Source organism: Protopterus annectens, chromosome 14.part0, assembly GCF_019279795.1.
Source record: "Protopterus annectens isolate FY-2018-M chromosome 14.part0, PAN1.0, whole genome shotgun sequence".
Taxonomy (NCBI): Eukaryota; Metazoa; Chordata; order Ceratodontiformes; family Protopteridae; genus Protopterus; species Protopterus annectens.
In genome coordinates this window covers 350354891-350373581 of record NC_056748.1, presented here as the reverse complement: position 1 = coordinate 350373581, position 18691 = coordinate 350354891, and the positions used below count along the sequence as shown (strand labels likewise).

The 18691-nt window shown below is 45.4% G+C and overlaps 1 protein-coding gene across 1 annotated transcript in view; it reads left to right on the top strand.

Moving 5' to 3' along the window:
* The window catches only part of INPP5F (inositol polyphosphate-5-phosphatase F), a 1563976-nt gene that overhangs the window by 439515 nt on the left and 1105770 nt on the right, over positions 1 to 18691 (top strand). The window lies entirely within an intron of this gene.

Genomic DNA, 18691 nt, shown 5'->3' with positions numbered 1-18691 from the left:
ATGCTGCTGTAGGCCCAGGGCCAAAAGCACACTACCTACCTAAGACACAATGCACACCCATGAACACATTGCAAACGGAATATGTGAGGTGGAATGAGTGTGCTAGTGACTGGGTGCATGTTGTGTACTGGTGTGATTGCTCACCATGACTGTCTGTCTGTCATGGTAGTGTGTGTCCTTGGTGTGAGGCCAGAGACAGGTGTGTGAGGTATTGCGATCAACACATACTACATTGCCATATGTTGTGCTGTGTTACCCTGTATGTCACTGTGGTGTAGGTAGGGTTATGGCAAGTAAGAGTAGTGTGCATTACCAGTGAAATATGTAACGTGCATTGTGTGCAGTGCATGGGCTGATAATGTTCCCCATACAGTACCTTGATACAAACCCCCAGTGTGAGGTTGTGTATTGTACCTGAAACAGTGTGTTGACTGCTGCAGTATACTAGTCTGTCGTATGGAGTGTGCCAGGTACTGTTGCACAGTTGTCAGATGAGCACTGATATCTTGTCATTTACATGTGTATCCCCCAGTAGACAGACAGATGCTATATATGGTGCTTAAGTTATATCACTGCAGTCGAGTATTATGTGTGCCATAGTTTGCTGACAGATATTGCTGACATATTTTCCTTCTCCTTTTCAGGGCTATGGTTCACCAGCGGAACCCTGTCTACTCTGCTGCAGAGGAGGAGGAGATGCACCAGAGCCTGGTGTGGGATTTCGCTGTACTTTTTTCCCACACCAGCCAGAACCAACAGGAGGGCCGCACTGTGGCAAAACCTGGTCCGTCGGGTAAATGACATAGGCACACATAACCAGACATATGAGCAGGTACGCCATCCCTGCAGTGATTTAATTAGAAATGTCCGTCAGCGTGCGTCGGATATCCACAGGCAGCAGCTTGCCACAGGTGGTGGGGTGGCTAGACATCTCCCCCTCACCAGACTACTCCTAAGTGTTGTGGCTCCAGCACAACAGCAACAGCATACATGTGTAATGATGGAGGTTGGAGCCACACAGCAGCAGGACACGGAGCACGCAGGTAACATGCCATGTGTATAGTTGACCATTCTGTACACTGTTAGGTTATGCATGTGTGAGGTGTGGCCTCGTTTTGTAGCTGTAATCTTGGTAATTATTGTGCAAGAGTGATATCCTCAATATCTGCAGTACACCTGTGGAAGCTAACTGTTGCACTACTGAACTGTATCATGCCCACAGTATCCATGGCACAGTTGTGCCCACTGACAATAAATGTCTCTTTTCTGCAGGTCCCTCTGGTGTAACAGCAAGGCAGCCTATCCATGCTGGTGAGTGTGTAATATCATTACCTTCAATACTCTTGATACTAATAGTAATAATAGGCTGAAGCAGTAGTGCTATGTGTTTGATTGCAGGTGTGTTTGTGTCTGTGGGTTGATATCTCATATACTGAGGTGTGCGCATGTGTGCATGTGCCCATGTGTGCATCAGTAGTGACATTGTGTACACATTGTAAACTGTGTTTCCTGTCTTACTCCCACAGGTTCTGGTGCTGCTCTGGTGTCGTGCAGCAGGGGACCTGAATCAGCTGCTGTGGATAGTGATAATGATGATACCTGTGTAATGGCATAGGTAGGTGTGCCAGGGTCCATCATTGGTCAGCCAATTGACACTACACAGCTGTCGACCCCATCAATGCGCACAGTCATCCTGCCAATACATCCTTTGTCACCAATGTCCCTAGGTGATGGACAGGATACAGTGGGCATTGACTAGGGTAATGTTGTACCGGTGGCACATGCATCCCCACACAGCAGCCATGGCCAGGGTCCTGACACGGTACCACACAGGCAGATGTCCATGGGTTCTCGTGGGAGCATCCGTGGGCGTACTGCCGCTGTCAGACATGCCCACAGAGGTCTTTCAACCTCAGCTATGTTTCGGGCTGTATTGCAGGCACAGTCACGTATGGAACGGTACACCAGACAGGGTCTGAGGGAGCTGAGAGCATGTCGCACAGCCATGAGTGACAGTATGTGTGATGTTGCGGCTGCCATCCGCAACTTCACTGAGGTCATTGACAGACGTTGGGGGGACACATTAGATCTGTTCCACAACTACATGTCCATGAGCCAGGGCAATGGCGGATGGTTGAGGCGACGACGTGGCCGTATGCCATCAGCAGCTGGCAGCCGTCGCAGACGAAAACAGGCCCGCGGCCGCTCACATAGTGCCAGCAGCAGCCCCAGCAATGCTGGGTCTGTGCTGTCGTCACACCACCCCAGGAGACCACGTGCACATGGCGCTGGACAGTCCCAACAGGGACCTGTCTCCAGTCACCAACCACCTGCTTCTGATGACAGTACCCAGTCTGGCTTAGTACCTGATACGGTCTGTAGCACCCCTGCCAGGCACAGGTAACCGTGTCCATGGCCACAGACTGTGATCTGTATGACCTGGCAGGTACAGTCTGTAGCTGTCCACAAACACCTGTATATGGCAGCCATGAGGTGGGACTGTGTGCATTCATACACACATGCAAAGTGATAACACCTAGGGCTACCGCATACACGCACACACTGCATCAACATTGCCCCATCTTGTACTGCTGTCCCTCACCAACACACACACACAGACATGTCAATTGGTTGTATCAGTGGCAGACTCAGGCATACCAGGTACACACCCTGTGCATATGATGAAACTGTGCCACCTCCTGCAATCTGTAAAATCGGTGCAGGAACAGGTTAACATGGTGCTGATGCACAGGGTGAGTACATAGACGTATTGTAATAGTATGATGTTGACAACAGTACAGTGTAATGATAGCATTGTGGGTATATACCAGCATGCCTGATGCAGTTACAGTATGAATGTCATTGTATTGTTTTGTACACCCATAGTAATTACCACAATGTTCTGTCTGCACATCTTTGCATACTGTGGTGAGGCTGTGAAGGGATGGCCACCTACATAGGTAGCACAGGGGATACAACAATGTACATATTGATACTCAATGATGGCCATGTCAACTGCGACTTGCATGCTGTCCACACACGACTCTGCAATGCAGATGTTTTAGGATGTTGATATCTGTGCAGTACTACACAACAGGTTCAAGGCTCACAAGAGCACACTAGCACAACAAGGTCACACCTCATACCATGCATGACAGCACCAAAACACAGAACTAGCTATGACAGGAGGGAGAGTGTCCATACATGTCAAGGATACTGTGGTGCCAGGACAGGTAGCATACATCATACTAAGTCTGGAACTGCTGAGTGAGGGCTCAGTGTTTGTTATTTGACGTGTATTATTACAGGTATGAGCACTTGGGTATCAGGCCAGTTATTCAACATTACGAAGGTACGTGGTCTATACACTTGTGTGGGGTGCAGCTGGACCCAGCCCGTCTGACCTGTGAATGTCTGGGTACTGGCTTATAGTGCCTGCATATATGCACCGTTACCTACTGGAAGTCGTACACCTTGTTTGTTGCAGCATAGTCTACATACAGGCCTGCTGACTGTAGCTTTGTTTGTATGCATGTTTGCCTGTTATGTTCCTGAAACACTGATTCCACCTGCAGTGCAGATATACAGTGCCTCTGTGGATCCCTAGTGACATCTGTATTGCTTACTGTACTGATGTCCATGTGTCACTTGACAGAACATCACTGTTTGTCCTGTTTGCATGTAGCTTGCCTGTAACACATTGCATATGACTTACCTCACATTTGCTCAAGACAGCATTCATATATGCCAGCACTAACAAATCAGGAGCACTACACCCTCACATAGTCACCTTGAGTACCTTGTTCCCCATTGGCCCTATGTGTCGTTACTTAGTATGGGAGTCACAATGCTATGGTAGCATGTGCAAAGGTTCACCTGTCGATCTACTCTCAGGTCCAGTTGGTGAATCTGTGAGTCATGTGACAATGTTACAGCTGCCTCATGTAAACAGACAACCCTCTCCCCTTCCCATACACGTACAACACATGTGAGAGATGCAACCACATAGCCAAACTGGGGGCTAAGCTCTGTTAACACAGCACTGGCATTCCCTGTCAGGTGGAGTGGGATACTACAGTGAATACAGTACCAGTCTCCCATAGACCTGCCACGACCGCAATCCAAACACAGAAACACACAGGTACATTATTGGACTCTCAGAATAGCATCCTGCCTGAGCAGCTGACACCTGCAAAGCAGACACACAAGCAAACGTTAAGCCAGAGCAGAGCACATGCAACACATAGCTCACAAAGCCTGTGTGCCAAACAGTCACAGGTCATACGGCTTGACAACACACCTGCTACAGTTGTATGAGGTACCTCTACCATCACATACACTGAGGTTCTGCTCCCAGGCTGAACAAGGTGACGGTCACGCTGAGCTGCCAGTCAGGCACTATGATCCACCACATAACACAAGCATACCGGTCATTCCAAGGCATGTAGAAGTATGACTCAGTCATTGTCTGTGCCAGTGTGTATGATCTCTGACGCACCTCCCTGGACTACATGTTAGGGGACATAGAGGGGCTCTCTGAGCTTGTGGCACAGGCTGGTATGACCCTGGCCTTGAGTAGCATCTCACCCTCACCAAGAATGCTGCCACAATATGTAGACAGGATCATCAGTTTCTGCAATTAACGTATCTTTCAGTGACATTCAAAGGGGATCCAATGCCTGTCAGTGTGGGATTACATGCTGGACAAGCCAAATTGCTTTGCTTGGGACAGCTTGCACCTGTCACCCATGGGCCGTTGTATATTGGCAGAGGCTGTTGCTACACACATAGTGCCTTTATGTACATAGCCACCTACACAGGTATAACACGGGATAGGACACTAATAACAATGCTACTCAGCAGCAGTGTAAACCTCAAGATGCATGCAGTGGAAACTGTCCTTAGCATGGGGTACAGCAATATCCGTGCAGTAACAGACTCCTGGTACAAGGCTCCCAGGTGCACACCATCAGTGCCAGGTCATTCCTGATACCATGCTTGTCATCCCCTTACACATGCACCAAACTAGAACAGGGGGGATGTATCCAAAGGCACCGCAGATACACACACACCCAGGTTGGTGGCACTGCACAAAGCATCAGAGCCTCTCCATGTGCAACACACAGTGGGTTAGACTGCCTTCAGGTTCATAGCCTGGCACACACCACATTCCCATACCCAGGAAACCCACTTGGCCGTCCTGACAACACTGGGAATATGACGGTCTCTACACACACCATTATATGGTTGTACTGCGACTACCCAAACATAGTGTGAGCATTATTCTAGCTGCAAGACCCTATCTGAAGGGTTCTTGTCATTCATTCCCTGCATTGCTGTGGAACAACTTGTTACCACTCCCACAAGTGGTGACAACATGCTGCACCTGTTCATCACCAACATGTGGACTATATGCTCCAGACCAATCATGTATCCCTCGCTGGTGGGATGACACCATCTACAACCCACACTGTATAGTCACATACCACATGCAGCCCCTGCACAGAACACCACCACAGTTGTATAGTTGTCTGATGCATATTCCATGTATTCACATGAGGCAGGCTTTGGACATGGGAACTCTTGCAGTTCACAGGTACATATGTGTAGGTGGCACACACATACATTATGTGTGCATTGACATTACTGATATAATGTATGTTGTGCAATATTGGGAACAACACCCCACACACATGGACAAACTGTGTGACAAAAATACACATGGCATTTGTAGGATACAAACCCCTACCTAACTATGTTAGATCACTTGTGAGAGTCGCAGTAGCAGAGTGTGCTATTTGCATTACTGGGAGGATTGCTTTCTCCTGCTGTACTTATAGGGTGCTGACATCATCAGTGTTTAGACAGTGGAATATGCAGCATGTGTTGTGTAGTAATAGTTGCCAAAAGGGACATTTCTCATACACATGGAATTGCACACACTACTCCCCCACACACATTCACACACACACTGGGCGCTTGCAGGATTCAAACCCCTACCTAACTATGTTATGACACTTGTGAGAGACGCATTAGCAGAGCGCGCTATTTGCATTACTGGGGGGATTGCTTTCTCCTGCTGTACTTGTAGGGTGCTGACATCATCAGTGTTTAGACAGTGGAATATGCAGCATGTGTTGTGTAGTAATAGTTGCCAAAAGGGACATTTCTCATACACATGGAATTGCACACACTACTCCCCCACACACATTCACACACACACTGGGCACTTGCAGGATTCATACCCCTACCTAACTATGTTATGACACTTGTGAGAGACGCAGTAGCGGAGCGCGCTATTCACATTACTGGGTATAATTTCTGCTCCTGACATATGTATAGTGTGCTGACATCATTATGGATGAAGAGGTATGTACCTCTGTGACTATCCATCAGTACAGGGGAGAGCATATCTATGCATTAACTTTGCACAGGCACAGTGGCCTACTGTACTGTGGAGGCAGACGCCAAATACACTGTGGATAGCCTTCTGTATTCCCTAGGGACAACAGTCAGGTATTGCACTCTACGGCCATATATTTACCTGTCAGATGCAAGTATCTGTTGCTCATATACTGTTTGTGGGTCTTTATTGCCATAGCCTTCCCTATCTCTATAAACAACGTGTGTACTGTGGGAGATGTTTGCATATGAGTGGGATCCAGTACTTTACTTATGTCTCTGTTGTAACTTCACTGTGTGCACTGGGCAGATGTCTGTATTGTGGGAGGTTCCTGTGTTAACACATAGAAATGCCAGATATGTGTGTGCAACTGCTGAACTGTGACATGGCCTAAGTGTGTGAGCATGCCCAGTTCGCAGTTTGTATGGCTTCTTGACCGCCACGTCTCATTTATCTAAGTGTGCGAGCATGCCCAGTGTGACCTTTCCTTATGCTGGGATCTGTGGACCACCACATTTCTGTTTGTGTGTGGACGCCATCTATATATCACATGTACAGTTGAGTGTTGGACATCAGGTTGTGTTCTTACTGCCCAACTGCTTTGTGTCTGAACCCAACAGGCATTATGCTGTGCCTGCAGGGTCGCCATGGGATAGTTTGCATACAGTTGTCATCATCCTTTCCTGCTGACCAAACAGTTGTATTGTCATATAGTGTACTGGTGCAGAACTTTCACTGTGGTGGACAGTATAATCTGTTTCAGTCCTATCACTGCTTGTAATATTTATAGTGAGCACACCAGACTGGTTGAGGGCCAGTTGTGCAGATATGACCATGTTGCATTTTGTTCAGATATGGACAGCATAGTACATGATTGTCCGACATTGTTAATGTATTCCACAACTTGTGTGGACAGTGACAAACAATGGCCATGTGCCCTAGTCCATTTGTAATGCTAGTCAGAGAGTGTTTGTCCTTCAACACACATTTACTGCTGTTTGCCATGACATATGTCATGGTTAGTGTGCTGTGCCTCTGTCTACCCATGACATACAGGTGATATCCAGGGTACACCTGCCATCTCCCATCCAGTCATCATGATTCCTCTGGATGACAGTCACTGAGGGACTCCCTGGATATCCTGTAGTGGGAGTTTAGTCGTGAGTGGAGTGAGCTTCTGGGTTATGGACCAATCGGTACAGCATGCCCTGTTTGTCTGTGCTGGGGTTCAGGCCTGTCAGCTGCATAGGTCACCAGCATTCAGTGTTTACATGGTGCCAAATGTCCATTGATACCAGGTTGGTCATGGCTCTATGCATCAGGCACAGTTCACCTCCAGCCAGGCAGTATGGCACTGTGTGGAGCTGCAGTTTCTTTACTCAGGCGACACATGGCATCTGTTACAGCTCTGCGATCCTCCTGGTGGGGTATTTGTGTGGTCTTTCCAGTTGCTGCAGGTGTCTGCTACGGTACATCCCTGAAGGGCCATTGTACACAATTGTGAGGCTGCTGATGGATGACTGGAGAGGCACATTGACCTACCCTAACCAAGCTGTGCTTACCTTCATGATTAGGTGGGTATATGGTATGTTTCTGTAACCACTACAGACACATGGTTGTCACATGCAGGATATCTATCAGCTTGTGTCCCCAGGTCTCTTATTGCTCCTTATGTACTTACTGGGTTAACACCTATGTGGTAATTTCTGGCCATGTACTGTGTTTCCACAGGGGTTGACTATACACTATTCTGCATTTAGCTTGTTGACATGGCTGTGGCACCACTTGTGTGTTTCTATGTGTGCCTTTTGTAGGTTGCTTGTGTCAGCTGGAGGGTCCGATATGGTGGCCAGTTTGTAGTCCTCTGCAAACCTGTTCAGACAGAGTCCTTCCATGTTGGCCTGCACCTATGTGACCTATATAGCATACAAGAGAGGTCCCAGGACCATGCCTTGTGGGATGCCAGTTGTACCTGGTTTGCAGTCTGCCATGGCTACAGTATGTCTGCCAGGTCAGTTCTGTCCTTGAGCTGGTTTGCAACCCATCTACTTGCATAGGGGTTTATAGTTAGGCTGGTGAGCTTATCTGTACCGCCAACTAGGGTATTGTATGGAAGGGTTTAGCAAGGTCCAGATAGGCTGTGTGATCAACATTCCCCACATCAATGGGCTTGGTGCACGTTTCACATGAGTCAGACATGTGTAAGGGGCAGTATCTGCCTTATGACAGCCACACTGGGTAGGGTCCAATGTCTGTAGGTACCCAATCTCGCTATTCATGGGATCCATGATCATCCTCTCCATTACTTTGCCAACCTAGATAGTCGGGGTTGAGGGGTGATAGTTTGCAGTATCCATTCAGGCACCCCCTTTGTGGTGTGGGACCACTGTTGCTGTACACTGCTCTTTGGGTACATATCCTATGGTAGGACTGATAGTGCGCAGTAATGCTATTTGCTGTTCCATTCTTCTTACAGTACTTGTTGGACACAACCCAGGACACCATCTGGTACCATTGATGCTGTGTGCTGTGCTTTGTGGATGCTGGCTGTTACCTTAGCATCTGCAATGTCAGGGGGCCAGCACTCTCCTGGGATAGATATTTGGCAGTTAGGTGCTGGTGGGGAGGATGGAAGGAATCTGTTCGGTAGGCTGTTGGCAATGTGTGTGGGTTTGGTGTATTGTTTGTGATATTAGAGTGCTGCAGAACATATCTGTGGATTATCACCATGGTTCCTACCATCAGGTAGGACAGCTGTGTGATCATTCTTTGTGTCCTGCACAATTTGTATCATCATAGGTTCATACTAGGCTGTCTGCCCTGGCCTTGTTTGAGCACGGACAGACTGTGTGTGGGTCTCAACACCCCTTGCAATGTGCATATTATGCCCACGTAGGGTTTTCTTTCCTAGATGTGACACAGGGATGGCCCCCAGTGTACACCTACTATCTCCCATGCACTTCACCGGAATTCTCTTGTTGAGTTTGTGTGTGGAGCTCAGCCTATCATGGACTGGGATTCTGTTCCAGAGTGTCAGGAGCCTCTGGGTTATGGATCTGTCCCTCCAGCACATCCTATTACTCTGTGTGGAGGTTCAGATAGCTCACTGTGGTGTGTATGCTGGATTTGGGGTTTCTGCAGTGGAGCATGTCCATTCATTCTGGATTGGACATGGCCTTGTACATCAGGCATACATCACCTCTGACTGCAGTATGCTTCTGAATTGGGCTGCGGTTTCTTCAGCCAGGCTGCAGATGTCCAATGTTTGGACCCTTTATCCTGTTGGTGGGGTACATTTGGGGTCTTTCTGACTGCTGCATGTGTAAGGTAAGGTACATCCGAACTGGGGCATTGTTGTCACGTATGGGCTTGATAAGGGAAGAGTATGGGGGCACAGTGACCTCTGTAGCTCTACATGTGCATCCTTTCATATTAAGGTGGGCAATATAGCAGGTCTTCCTGGCCACCTTGGCAATGTGAGTGTCACATGACAGGTTACCATCCACTTGTGTCCCTAGGTCCATGATTACTTCTTCCATGCATAATGGATTGCCACCTATGTCATACTTTGTGTGTGCCTTGTTTGGTATTTGTTGAGACATTCATACTCTGAAGTGTCTTCAGGAAGGCTGGCTGGGGTACCTGGGTTTGTGCGTGTGGTGTGTAGCAGGCTTCAAACAGGTACACAGTTTTAGACAGTGTTACTTGCCCGTGGATAGTCCATGCTGCTTCTTGCTGTGGTACCAACCTGGGGGTGTTGGTTATCCTTGATAATTACTGGTAGCCACACTCCTATTGTCATGTGTTCCATGTTTTGGAGCTGTAGAGCATGGTATGAGGCATAACCTGGTAGTATTAGGGTGCTCTTCTGGGCCTTGCCCAGGTTTCTGTTACAGAACACATATTACCATTCTCCATGCTGTGGTGGGTTTGGTCTGCATGCACCTTGCAGGTTAGACTTCTGGCGTTTGGTAGCATTACGTCCAGGTTATTATCCCTTGTGCTACCTATGGTGGTGGGTTTGTGTTTCCAGACTTACCTATTCCAGGCACAGTGGAGGTGACAACAGCCTTTGCCAGTATCTACACAGCCAGGTGTGCTGGGTGCGTGCCATCCCTAGCAGGTGGGGCATCATGTCTTGCTTGGCATGTCAGCCCAGGCTGGTACAGCTGCGTCAAATGCCAGATATGGGAATCATGGTAGCTCCCAGGGCAGCCAGCACACACATTCATTATTATGCTCTGGGCATCACACACGACCTGGCAGTTGATGGAGGGGAAGCCCTTGCAGTTAATGTAGGCCCTACCCCGCTCACTGGCTGGTGCTTTGATGCGTATGTGCGAGCAGTCTATTGCACCCACTACCTCAGGGTATTCTGCTATTTGCTGGAAGAGACTCATATTGCTGGCCAATACCTCACGGACATTGGGGAAATATACATGCTCACCGACATGTGCTGACATGGCATCCAGGAACTGGTGCAGTACCCTGGAGGCTGATGCCTGTGATATCCCCATCATATCACCAGTTGGTCTCTGGAAGGTTCCTGTTGCTAATATTCTTAGGTCAACACATACCTTGGTTTCCACTGGGATGGGTTCCCCTCTGTTGGTTCTGTGTGTGAGGCGTGGCCTGCACAGCTCAACAATTTGTTGCAGGAGGTCTCTGTCCACTCTATAGTGCTCCACTATCTCCAGCTCATGTAACCCCTGGTAGGTGACCCTGGGCCTGTACACTCTTCTCCGTCTCCTCACTGTGGGTTGTCTGGCAGCATTTCCATTGTCACCACCCTCAGCAAGTCTCCTATGTCTCCTTATGACAGCTATGGCAGCCCATAGCATGTTTGGTCTGAGTGCAGCTTTTTCAGTTTTCACTTCTACTAGCTTACTCCTGTCTTGCAGTGTCTCTTGAGAGAAACATACTGCAATGCTGTTTGCAGTGTTTTAAGTGCTAGGCTGGGCTTGTATTCTGCCTGTGTAATTGCCTGCTTCTAATTGTTTTCACCTGCTACCTCTACAAGTATTCCCTGCTAGTTTCCTACTATTTCTTCTGCTTCCTTTTCCTCTCTGTTTCCTCAGGGTGGAGCAGCGTGCATACCAGCGAAAACATGTTCACAGTGGCTACCACGCGCGCACACGTGCTTACACGGACCAGAATCTGCTTATTCGGATTAAAACGCGCGCACACCAGCGGAAACAGGTCTACAGATCTTTAAACAGGCTCCTACATGCTTACTCTGCCTTACACACGCACACTCTGTCTTACTTGCGGCTCCCAGCGCGCGCATGCACGTACAGCAAGAAACTTTGGTGTTGGCCACAGTGTACACCTTCCATTTCTTGACTTTCCCATGCTTATCTGTTGACACTCCTCTTTTTATGCTGTGTGATTGACATCTTTCACATACCACTTTGCTCCAATGAGCTTGGTTTCTTCCTGACATTCCCCCCTGTGATGTCACCTATCTCCTACTCTGTTACTCCCCCTTATCTAACTCTTACACTACACGGAACGTGCTCATTTGCTATGTGACAGTGTGATTCACTATCCTACCACTCATTTACATAGGATTGCCTACTAATGCTTAGTTACATGTCTTACACTCAGCTTCCCCCCTTAGCAACCACTAGACGGTGGCCATGTTGTTTTTGGTCTGCTAGTCCCTGCATTGCAAATCCATGCATTACATAAAACCCACATTTGTGGGTTTCAAACCTTTATTTTTCTGTTTTATATAGCGCAGCCCGTTTGCGCTGGGCTGCGCTGCGTTTAAACATCGCCGATCGCCGAAAAAAAAAAATTTATTTCATGTTTGCATCGGGTTACCATGCCAATGGCCACATATTTGGCCATTGGCATGCTGACTGCAACATTTGCACACTTTATTTGGAGCTGTCATGGCTCCGTTGTGTTATTTGCAGTAACGTACTCAGTTGTCAACTGAGTACATTTCTGCACCTAACACGACTCTTACACGGGCTGGTTTCAGCTTCGTGGATCGCTAATCTACCTCATTTGCATGCCTTTCGGCTGCAAGTGGGGTGATTAGCATATCCACGCCCTGCCCATGTAAGAGTCGTTTTAGCTGTCTCTTACACGGGATTTCGGGCTGTTCCTGGATTGCGATGGCTGCATGGAGTCTTACACGACTCTTAGACTCCGTGCAAGCCATCGTGAATCCTGCCCATCATCTACAAAGTGCTTAAAAAAGCAGATATTGTTTGACAAAAGTACAATGCTATTAAAGATAGTTTCACATTCCCAGTAGTCTAACACCATTGTTGTATAGGTATTAGCCACAGAAGTACCCATAGCAACACCAGATATCTAGTGATAGTACTTATTATTGAATGTGAAAATATTATTTTCAAGGACCACTTCAAGCAATTCACAAATGGTTTCAATACGACGTCTATCTACTAACCCTCTTTCGCATAACACTTTTCTAATGGCTGTTGTTCCATATTGGTTGGGAATTACAGTAAAAAGGGGCTTAATGTCCATTGCAACCATGATAAAGTTGGTTACATCAGTATCATAAAACCATGTGCTCAAACTAGTTAGAAAATCTGGTGTGTCCTTGATATAACTCTTTACATATTTCAAGTAGGGTGAAACGCAATGCTGTAAATAAATTGAAATGGGCTCAGTGAGCCAACCACGTCCAGAGATAATTGGTCTCATGGGCGGGTTTGCAAGTGACTTATGTATTTTAGGAAGGCTAGATAGAGCCGGTATAACAGGTGCAGGTACTGTAAAATAACTAAATGCATCTAAATCAATATCCTTCATCAGCTGCAGGTCATAAATTATCATATTTACTCGGCTTATCATTTGTTTAATATCTAACCCAGATATTTTGACAAAAGTATCCCCATCAGTCAACAGTGCATTCATACTAGAAAAATAATCCAGTCTATTCATTAATACAATCGCACCACCCTTATCAGCCTCTTTTATGATTATTTCATCATTATTCTTCAGTGTTGTTAAGGCTGTGCATTCATCAGTAGTTAGATTATACAATTTACCAATTTGCCCTTTCTCATACAATTCTCTGATATGTATTTCACAAACATTATTAAATGCACAAACAGTACTGTGGTGGTGGTGTTGCGGTAGTGTTGTCGCCTCCCAGTAAGACGTCTTGTTCGATTCTCAGCTAGAGCGTCTTCTGTGTGGAGTCATGTGTGAATGAGTGTACCTTCGTTGAAGGTTGTGCGTCAGGGCCGGCAACTCGGCATGTAAAAATCTACTGCCAATCATTAGCGGACCGGAGTTCTGCTGTGGCGACCCCTAACCAGGAAAAGCCGAAAGACACAACATTAAATGCACAAACAATTGGATGACTTATAAGGATAAATGTACTCTTGCGTTTACATCCAACCTGCTGTGTATTCAAAGTGTCATGGAATGTTAGTTTTAGATCTAATTCTCTGCAAAACAGTTTTAAGTCAGTTCATAGGTAGATACTAGACTATCTGCCCTAGGGCATTTATAAGCCTAGCCAGAGTGTATTTGGCTTCCGCCTCCCTATTAGATTAGCCTACTGTACAGTTAGTGCATCAGTCACTGTATCCAAGCCAGCTGGTATAAAATTCAAACCCTTTTGTAGCAACAGTATAATCGCTGGTATAATCTCAAGATTTGAAAGATTAACAATAGTTTTAAGTGCAGGGGTACTCACTTCCGCATCTTGTAGTTGGAATTGGTCCCGCTCTGGCTCCTTTCTCTCTTCTTCTGTGCTGGACGCCTTCACGATATGCTCCATTGTCTTTCCTGCACTTGTTCCGGTAGTTTCAGACCAACAGGTTGCTGAGGGGGCTGAAAAGCCAAAGGAGTGTCTTTATTTTGTGAACTAGCCAATCGTTGAGCAGAAAGTGAAACGTCCAGAGTATTGTGCTCATTGATAGGCTTAGAAACCAGTTGTTCTCTGCTTATCAAACTAGTAGGCGGCCTAAATGGTTTCACAGATGTTTCTATTACATTAATTATGTCCAATGTATCCATTGATTCCTGTTTGTCCACGTAAACTGCTTACATTGTTAGCAGTATTTCTCAGTGGTTCGTAGATATTTTGTCTAGGCCATGAGAAGATATGGCCGGTATTAAAATCATTAATGTCTGTCTTAAGCTTGCGACTCTTAAGAGCCTCCATTTTCATATTGCATTTATGCAATCCATGTAACATTCTGTCATATTCAATAGTATGCAAAGCAAAGTTAGGCAATGAGGAAATATCACTTTTGTGCAACTATCTCCTGTTGCATTTGTTTTTCAGTACCAGAGAAAAATTAATTCACTAAGTTCATATATTCAAGGCCCAGCTTAATATTCATTTCTTGCCATTTCTTAAGAAGTATGGGGTGCGTATTGCCGTACAAGGGCATTTTCAATACCCTCAAACCCTGAGGTACAATGCCAGGCTGTAAATATACATTAAAGCTAAAGCGCTGCCACTGTAGTACCTTGTATTTCTCGACTTTATGTTCCAACTTCTTTAACAGTGTGGCAAAGTCTGGGTCAACATCCGTCTCTATGTTGTTATGCACCATCTTGTAGGACAGTCAAAGAAAGTAAAGGATTATTCTGTCCCAGCAAGTCATTCGGAGTACGGCTCATGTCTGGTTGAAAACACAGCAAAAACGCAACAGAATAAAAAAAAAAAAAAAATAACTGTAGCATAGTAGTTTAATCACAAGAACAAAACTTTCAGGTTAAAACCCCTTCATCAGTATTAACTCAGTATACCTACTAAAAGCAATTTATATAAACCACAATTAAGTCACAGCCAATAGAATTCATCACATATTATTAAAGGAGTACACATTTTTAAAAAACATATAAAAACATTGCATAAACTCTGATATATAATAAAAATAATTATATGAAAAATAAATAATGTAAACAAATTGTTTACATTAATTTTTCATATAATTATTTTTATTATATATCAGAGTTTATGCAATGTTTTTATATGTTTTTTAAAAATATGATGAAGGGTTTTTAACCTGAAAGCTTTGTTCTTGTGATTAAACTACTACGTTACTCAGTTTGTTTGTTTTTTTTTTTTTTTTTTTTTTTTTTTTTTTTTTTTTTAATTCTGTTGTGTTTTTGTTCGAGCTGTGTTTCACTTAAATCTGTGATTGATTTGTTTGTTATAGTGTCAGGATTTAAGGCGTTTTTCTACCTACAACCTCACTTTTCTCACAGCCGTTTACAGCTATTTTGCTGTGCTTTCAACCAGACATGAGCCATACTCTGACCTGCTGGGACAGAGTAATCCTTTACTTTCTTTGACTGTCCTACAAGATGGTGCACAACAACAAACAGAGGGATGTTGACCCAGACTTTGCCACACTGTTAAAGAAGCTGGAACATAATGTCAAGAAATACAAGGTACTACAATGGCAGCGCTTTAGCTTTAATGTATATTTAAAGCTTGACATTGTACCTCGGGGTTTGAGGGTATTGAAAATGCCCTCGTATCGCAATACGCACCCCACACTTCTTAAGAAATGGCAAGAAATGAATATTAAGCTGGGCCTTGAATATATGAACTTAATAAATTAATTTTTCTCAGATATTGAAAAACAAATGCAACAGGAGATAGTTGCACAAGAAAGTAAGATTTTTTCATTGCCTAACTTTGCTTTGCATACTATTGAATGTGATAGAATGTTAGATTGTATAAACGTGATATGAAAATGGAGGCTCTTATGCATCGCAAGCTGAAGAGAGACATTAATGATTTTAATACCGGCCATATCTTCTCATGGCCTAGACAAAATATCTATGAACCATTGAGAAATACTTCTAACAATGTAAGCAGTTTACGTGGACAAACACAGGAATCAGTGGATGTTCATCGTGTTTCACTGCTGCACTCATTACACTTGGGTTATCCTGCCGTCAGGCGGGCCTGCATTCGGCCTGAGTTCCAAAGTCTTGGTCCAGCATCAGTTGCTGTCGCCTCTTCCCTGACATCAGTGCGCCAGGGGTATATAAGAAGCAGCCGACGCCATTTTCTTCAGTCTTTCTTGCTGTGCGGTGCCCGAAGCAAAAGCAGTTCGCAAGTGCCGGTCGGCCGACTCCTGAGATTTCAAATTCGATTTCAGAACCGAAGTCTTCAATAAAGCTAAGTACCCCATTGTTGAAACTTTTTCTTGCCTCAGACCGATGTCAGTAAAAGTTAATAATTGTATTTCTTGTGGGAAGCAAATACTTCATAAGGATTTTCATTCTTACTGTATTCCATGCCTAGGCCTAGATCACGACATCACTAGTTGTCGGTTTTGTGCTAGATTTAACAAACGCACTATAAAACGTCGGTTTAATTTTGCTTGCCATTACTTTGGGCGAAGGTTTAATTATACAGTGCCATCGGAACAACCGATTACCGGAATGCCCAAAAAAACGCAAAGATAAAGATAAGGAAAGGCATCTGAGGTCCAAAACTGACGACAAAGCCTCTTCTAGGCCAGTCGCCGGTTTTCAGTGAGGTGCTTTCGCAGCCCCTGACACCCGCTACCGACTCCCACGTGGAGGTGACTAGGCCTCTGGATACTCAAGGTGTTAGGCCAACAGAGATTAACCCTTCAGATGGGTCTGCTGAGCATTCATCGGCTTCTGAGGGTTTTCAGGCCTACTCAACTTACCATTGCAACTACAGCCAAAACTAAGCCTACAGACAAAGAAGCAAGTACAGCATTCACCAGGACAGGCTTCCATGCCTAAAAAACAGATGCTCAAGATGGCCGAAGACTTGATAACTCTGATCAGGGGTTCCCATCCCCCTCCTGATGAAAGGCCTAGGCAGGATACAGACTATGATTCCTCTGACCAGGTTTCAATTTATTCTGATTCCTCTTCAGACCAGGGATATTCTTTACCCCCCCTATGAGGATTCTGATGCTGAAGAATCAATTCCTTCAGCCTCTCCTCCTGAGGATTACTCTTTTGGGGAAACTTTACATACCATGAGGGAACATTTCCATTGGGAGGACCAGGATTACTCAGAGTCCAAGAAAAGGCTCAGAGACTTTCTTTTACTGCCTCAGCACAGGCCCCTTGCTATTCCGCCAGTGTTGGACGTTGTGGATGATGTGTTCTCTGAATCTAGTTTAAATCCTGATTCTTTACCCCAGCTCCAGTCAAGCCAGACAGGTACTACAGAGTCCCTGACTCTCATAAATTTCTTTATAAAAACCCTGTTGCTGACCCAGAAACTATTTCCCAGGGTCCCAAAGGGGTTAAGGCTTCCACGGCTAAGAATCCAGTTCCCTCGGATAGGGACTCTAGAGCATTAGACAGATGAGGAAAGAAAGTTTACACCTCTGCAACTTTAGCAGTGAGGGCTGCAAATTGCCAGTTTCACATGCTTAAATATCAACAATACTTACTGTCTCAATTAAAACAAAAAATGAGTACAAATGCAGAACAACCTGATTATAAGGAAATGCAGGATTTATTGCATGCAGCTGAACAAGTGGGAAAGCATACTTTGCAATGTGGTTTTGATTCATTAGAAGCTTCTTGTAGAGCAGCAGTTACAGGATCTGTGATTCGAAGACATGCTTGGTTAAAAGAACAAAGTTTACCAGATCATGTTAAGGCAAAATTATTGGATGCTCCTTTACAGCAAGATAATTTATTTGTTATTAAGGCAGAAGACGTATTGAAGAAAATGGAGGATAATGCAAAATCTATGCAAACAGTGAAGGATTTCTTACAGGTACAGCCACCACGATTAACAGAAATTGGCCTACAAAAAATTGGTCCTTTCCAGCGTCAGACAAGCCACAAAGAGGCAGATACAGACACCCAAGAGGCAGATCTCAGCCACAAGGACCTTACAGACCACGACAGTGGGGTGCTACAAACCCAAAAGGAGGTGAGGACAAGTCACAACCTTACAGGAAACGGTCCCAATGACTTCCCTCTTCCAATGCCAAACTCTTCCCTTTTGGCAGCTCCCTTAGGGGAGAAACTAGCACTTTTTTCTCAAAACTGGCAAGCAATCACCCAAGACAAATGGGTGCTGAATATTATGTCTCAAGGTTACAGGTTCCACTTTCACACTTTTCCAAGGCTAAAAGGAATGCCAGACCTGCCACAAAATCAATGGGCAGAGGCACAAAAACAAATTACAGCTCTCATGGACATGAGAGCTATTCAAAACGTACCACAGCAGGAAAAAGGACAAGGATTTTACTCAGGACTCTTCCTGGTACCCAGAAAGGACAAAGCCTGGAGATCCATTCTGGACCTTTCCACTCTAAATACTTA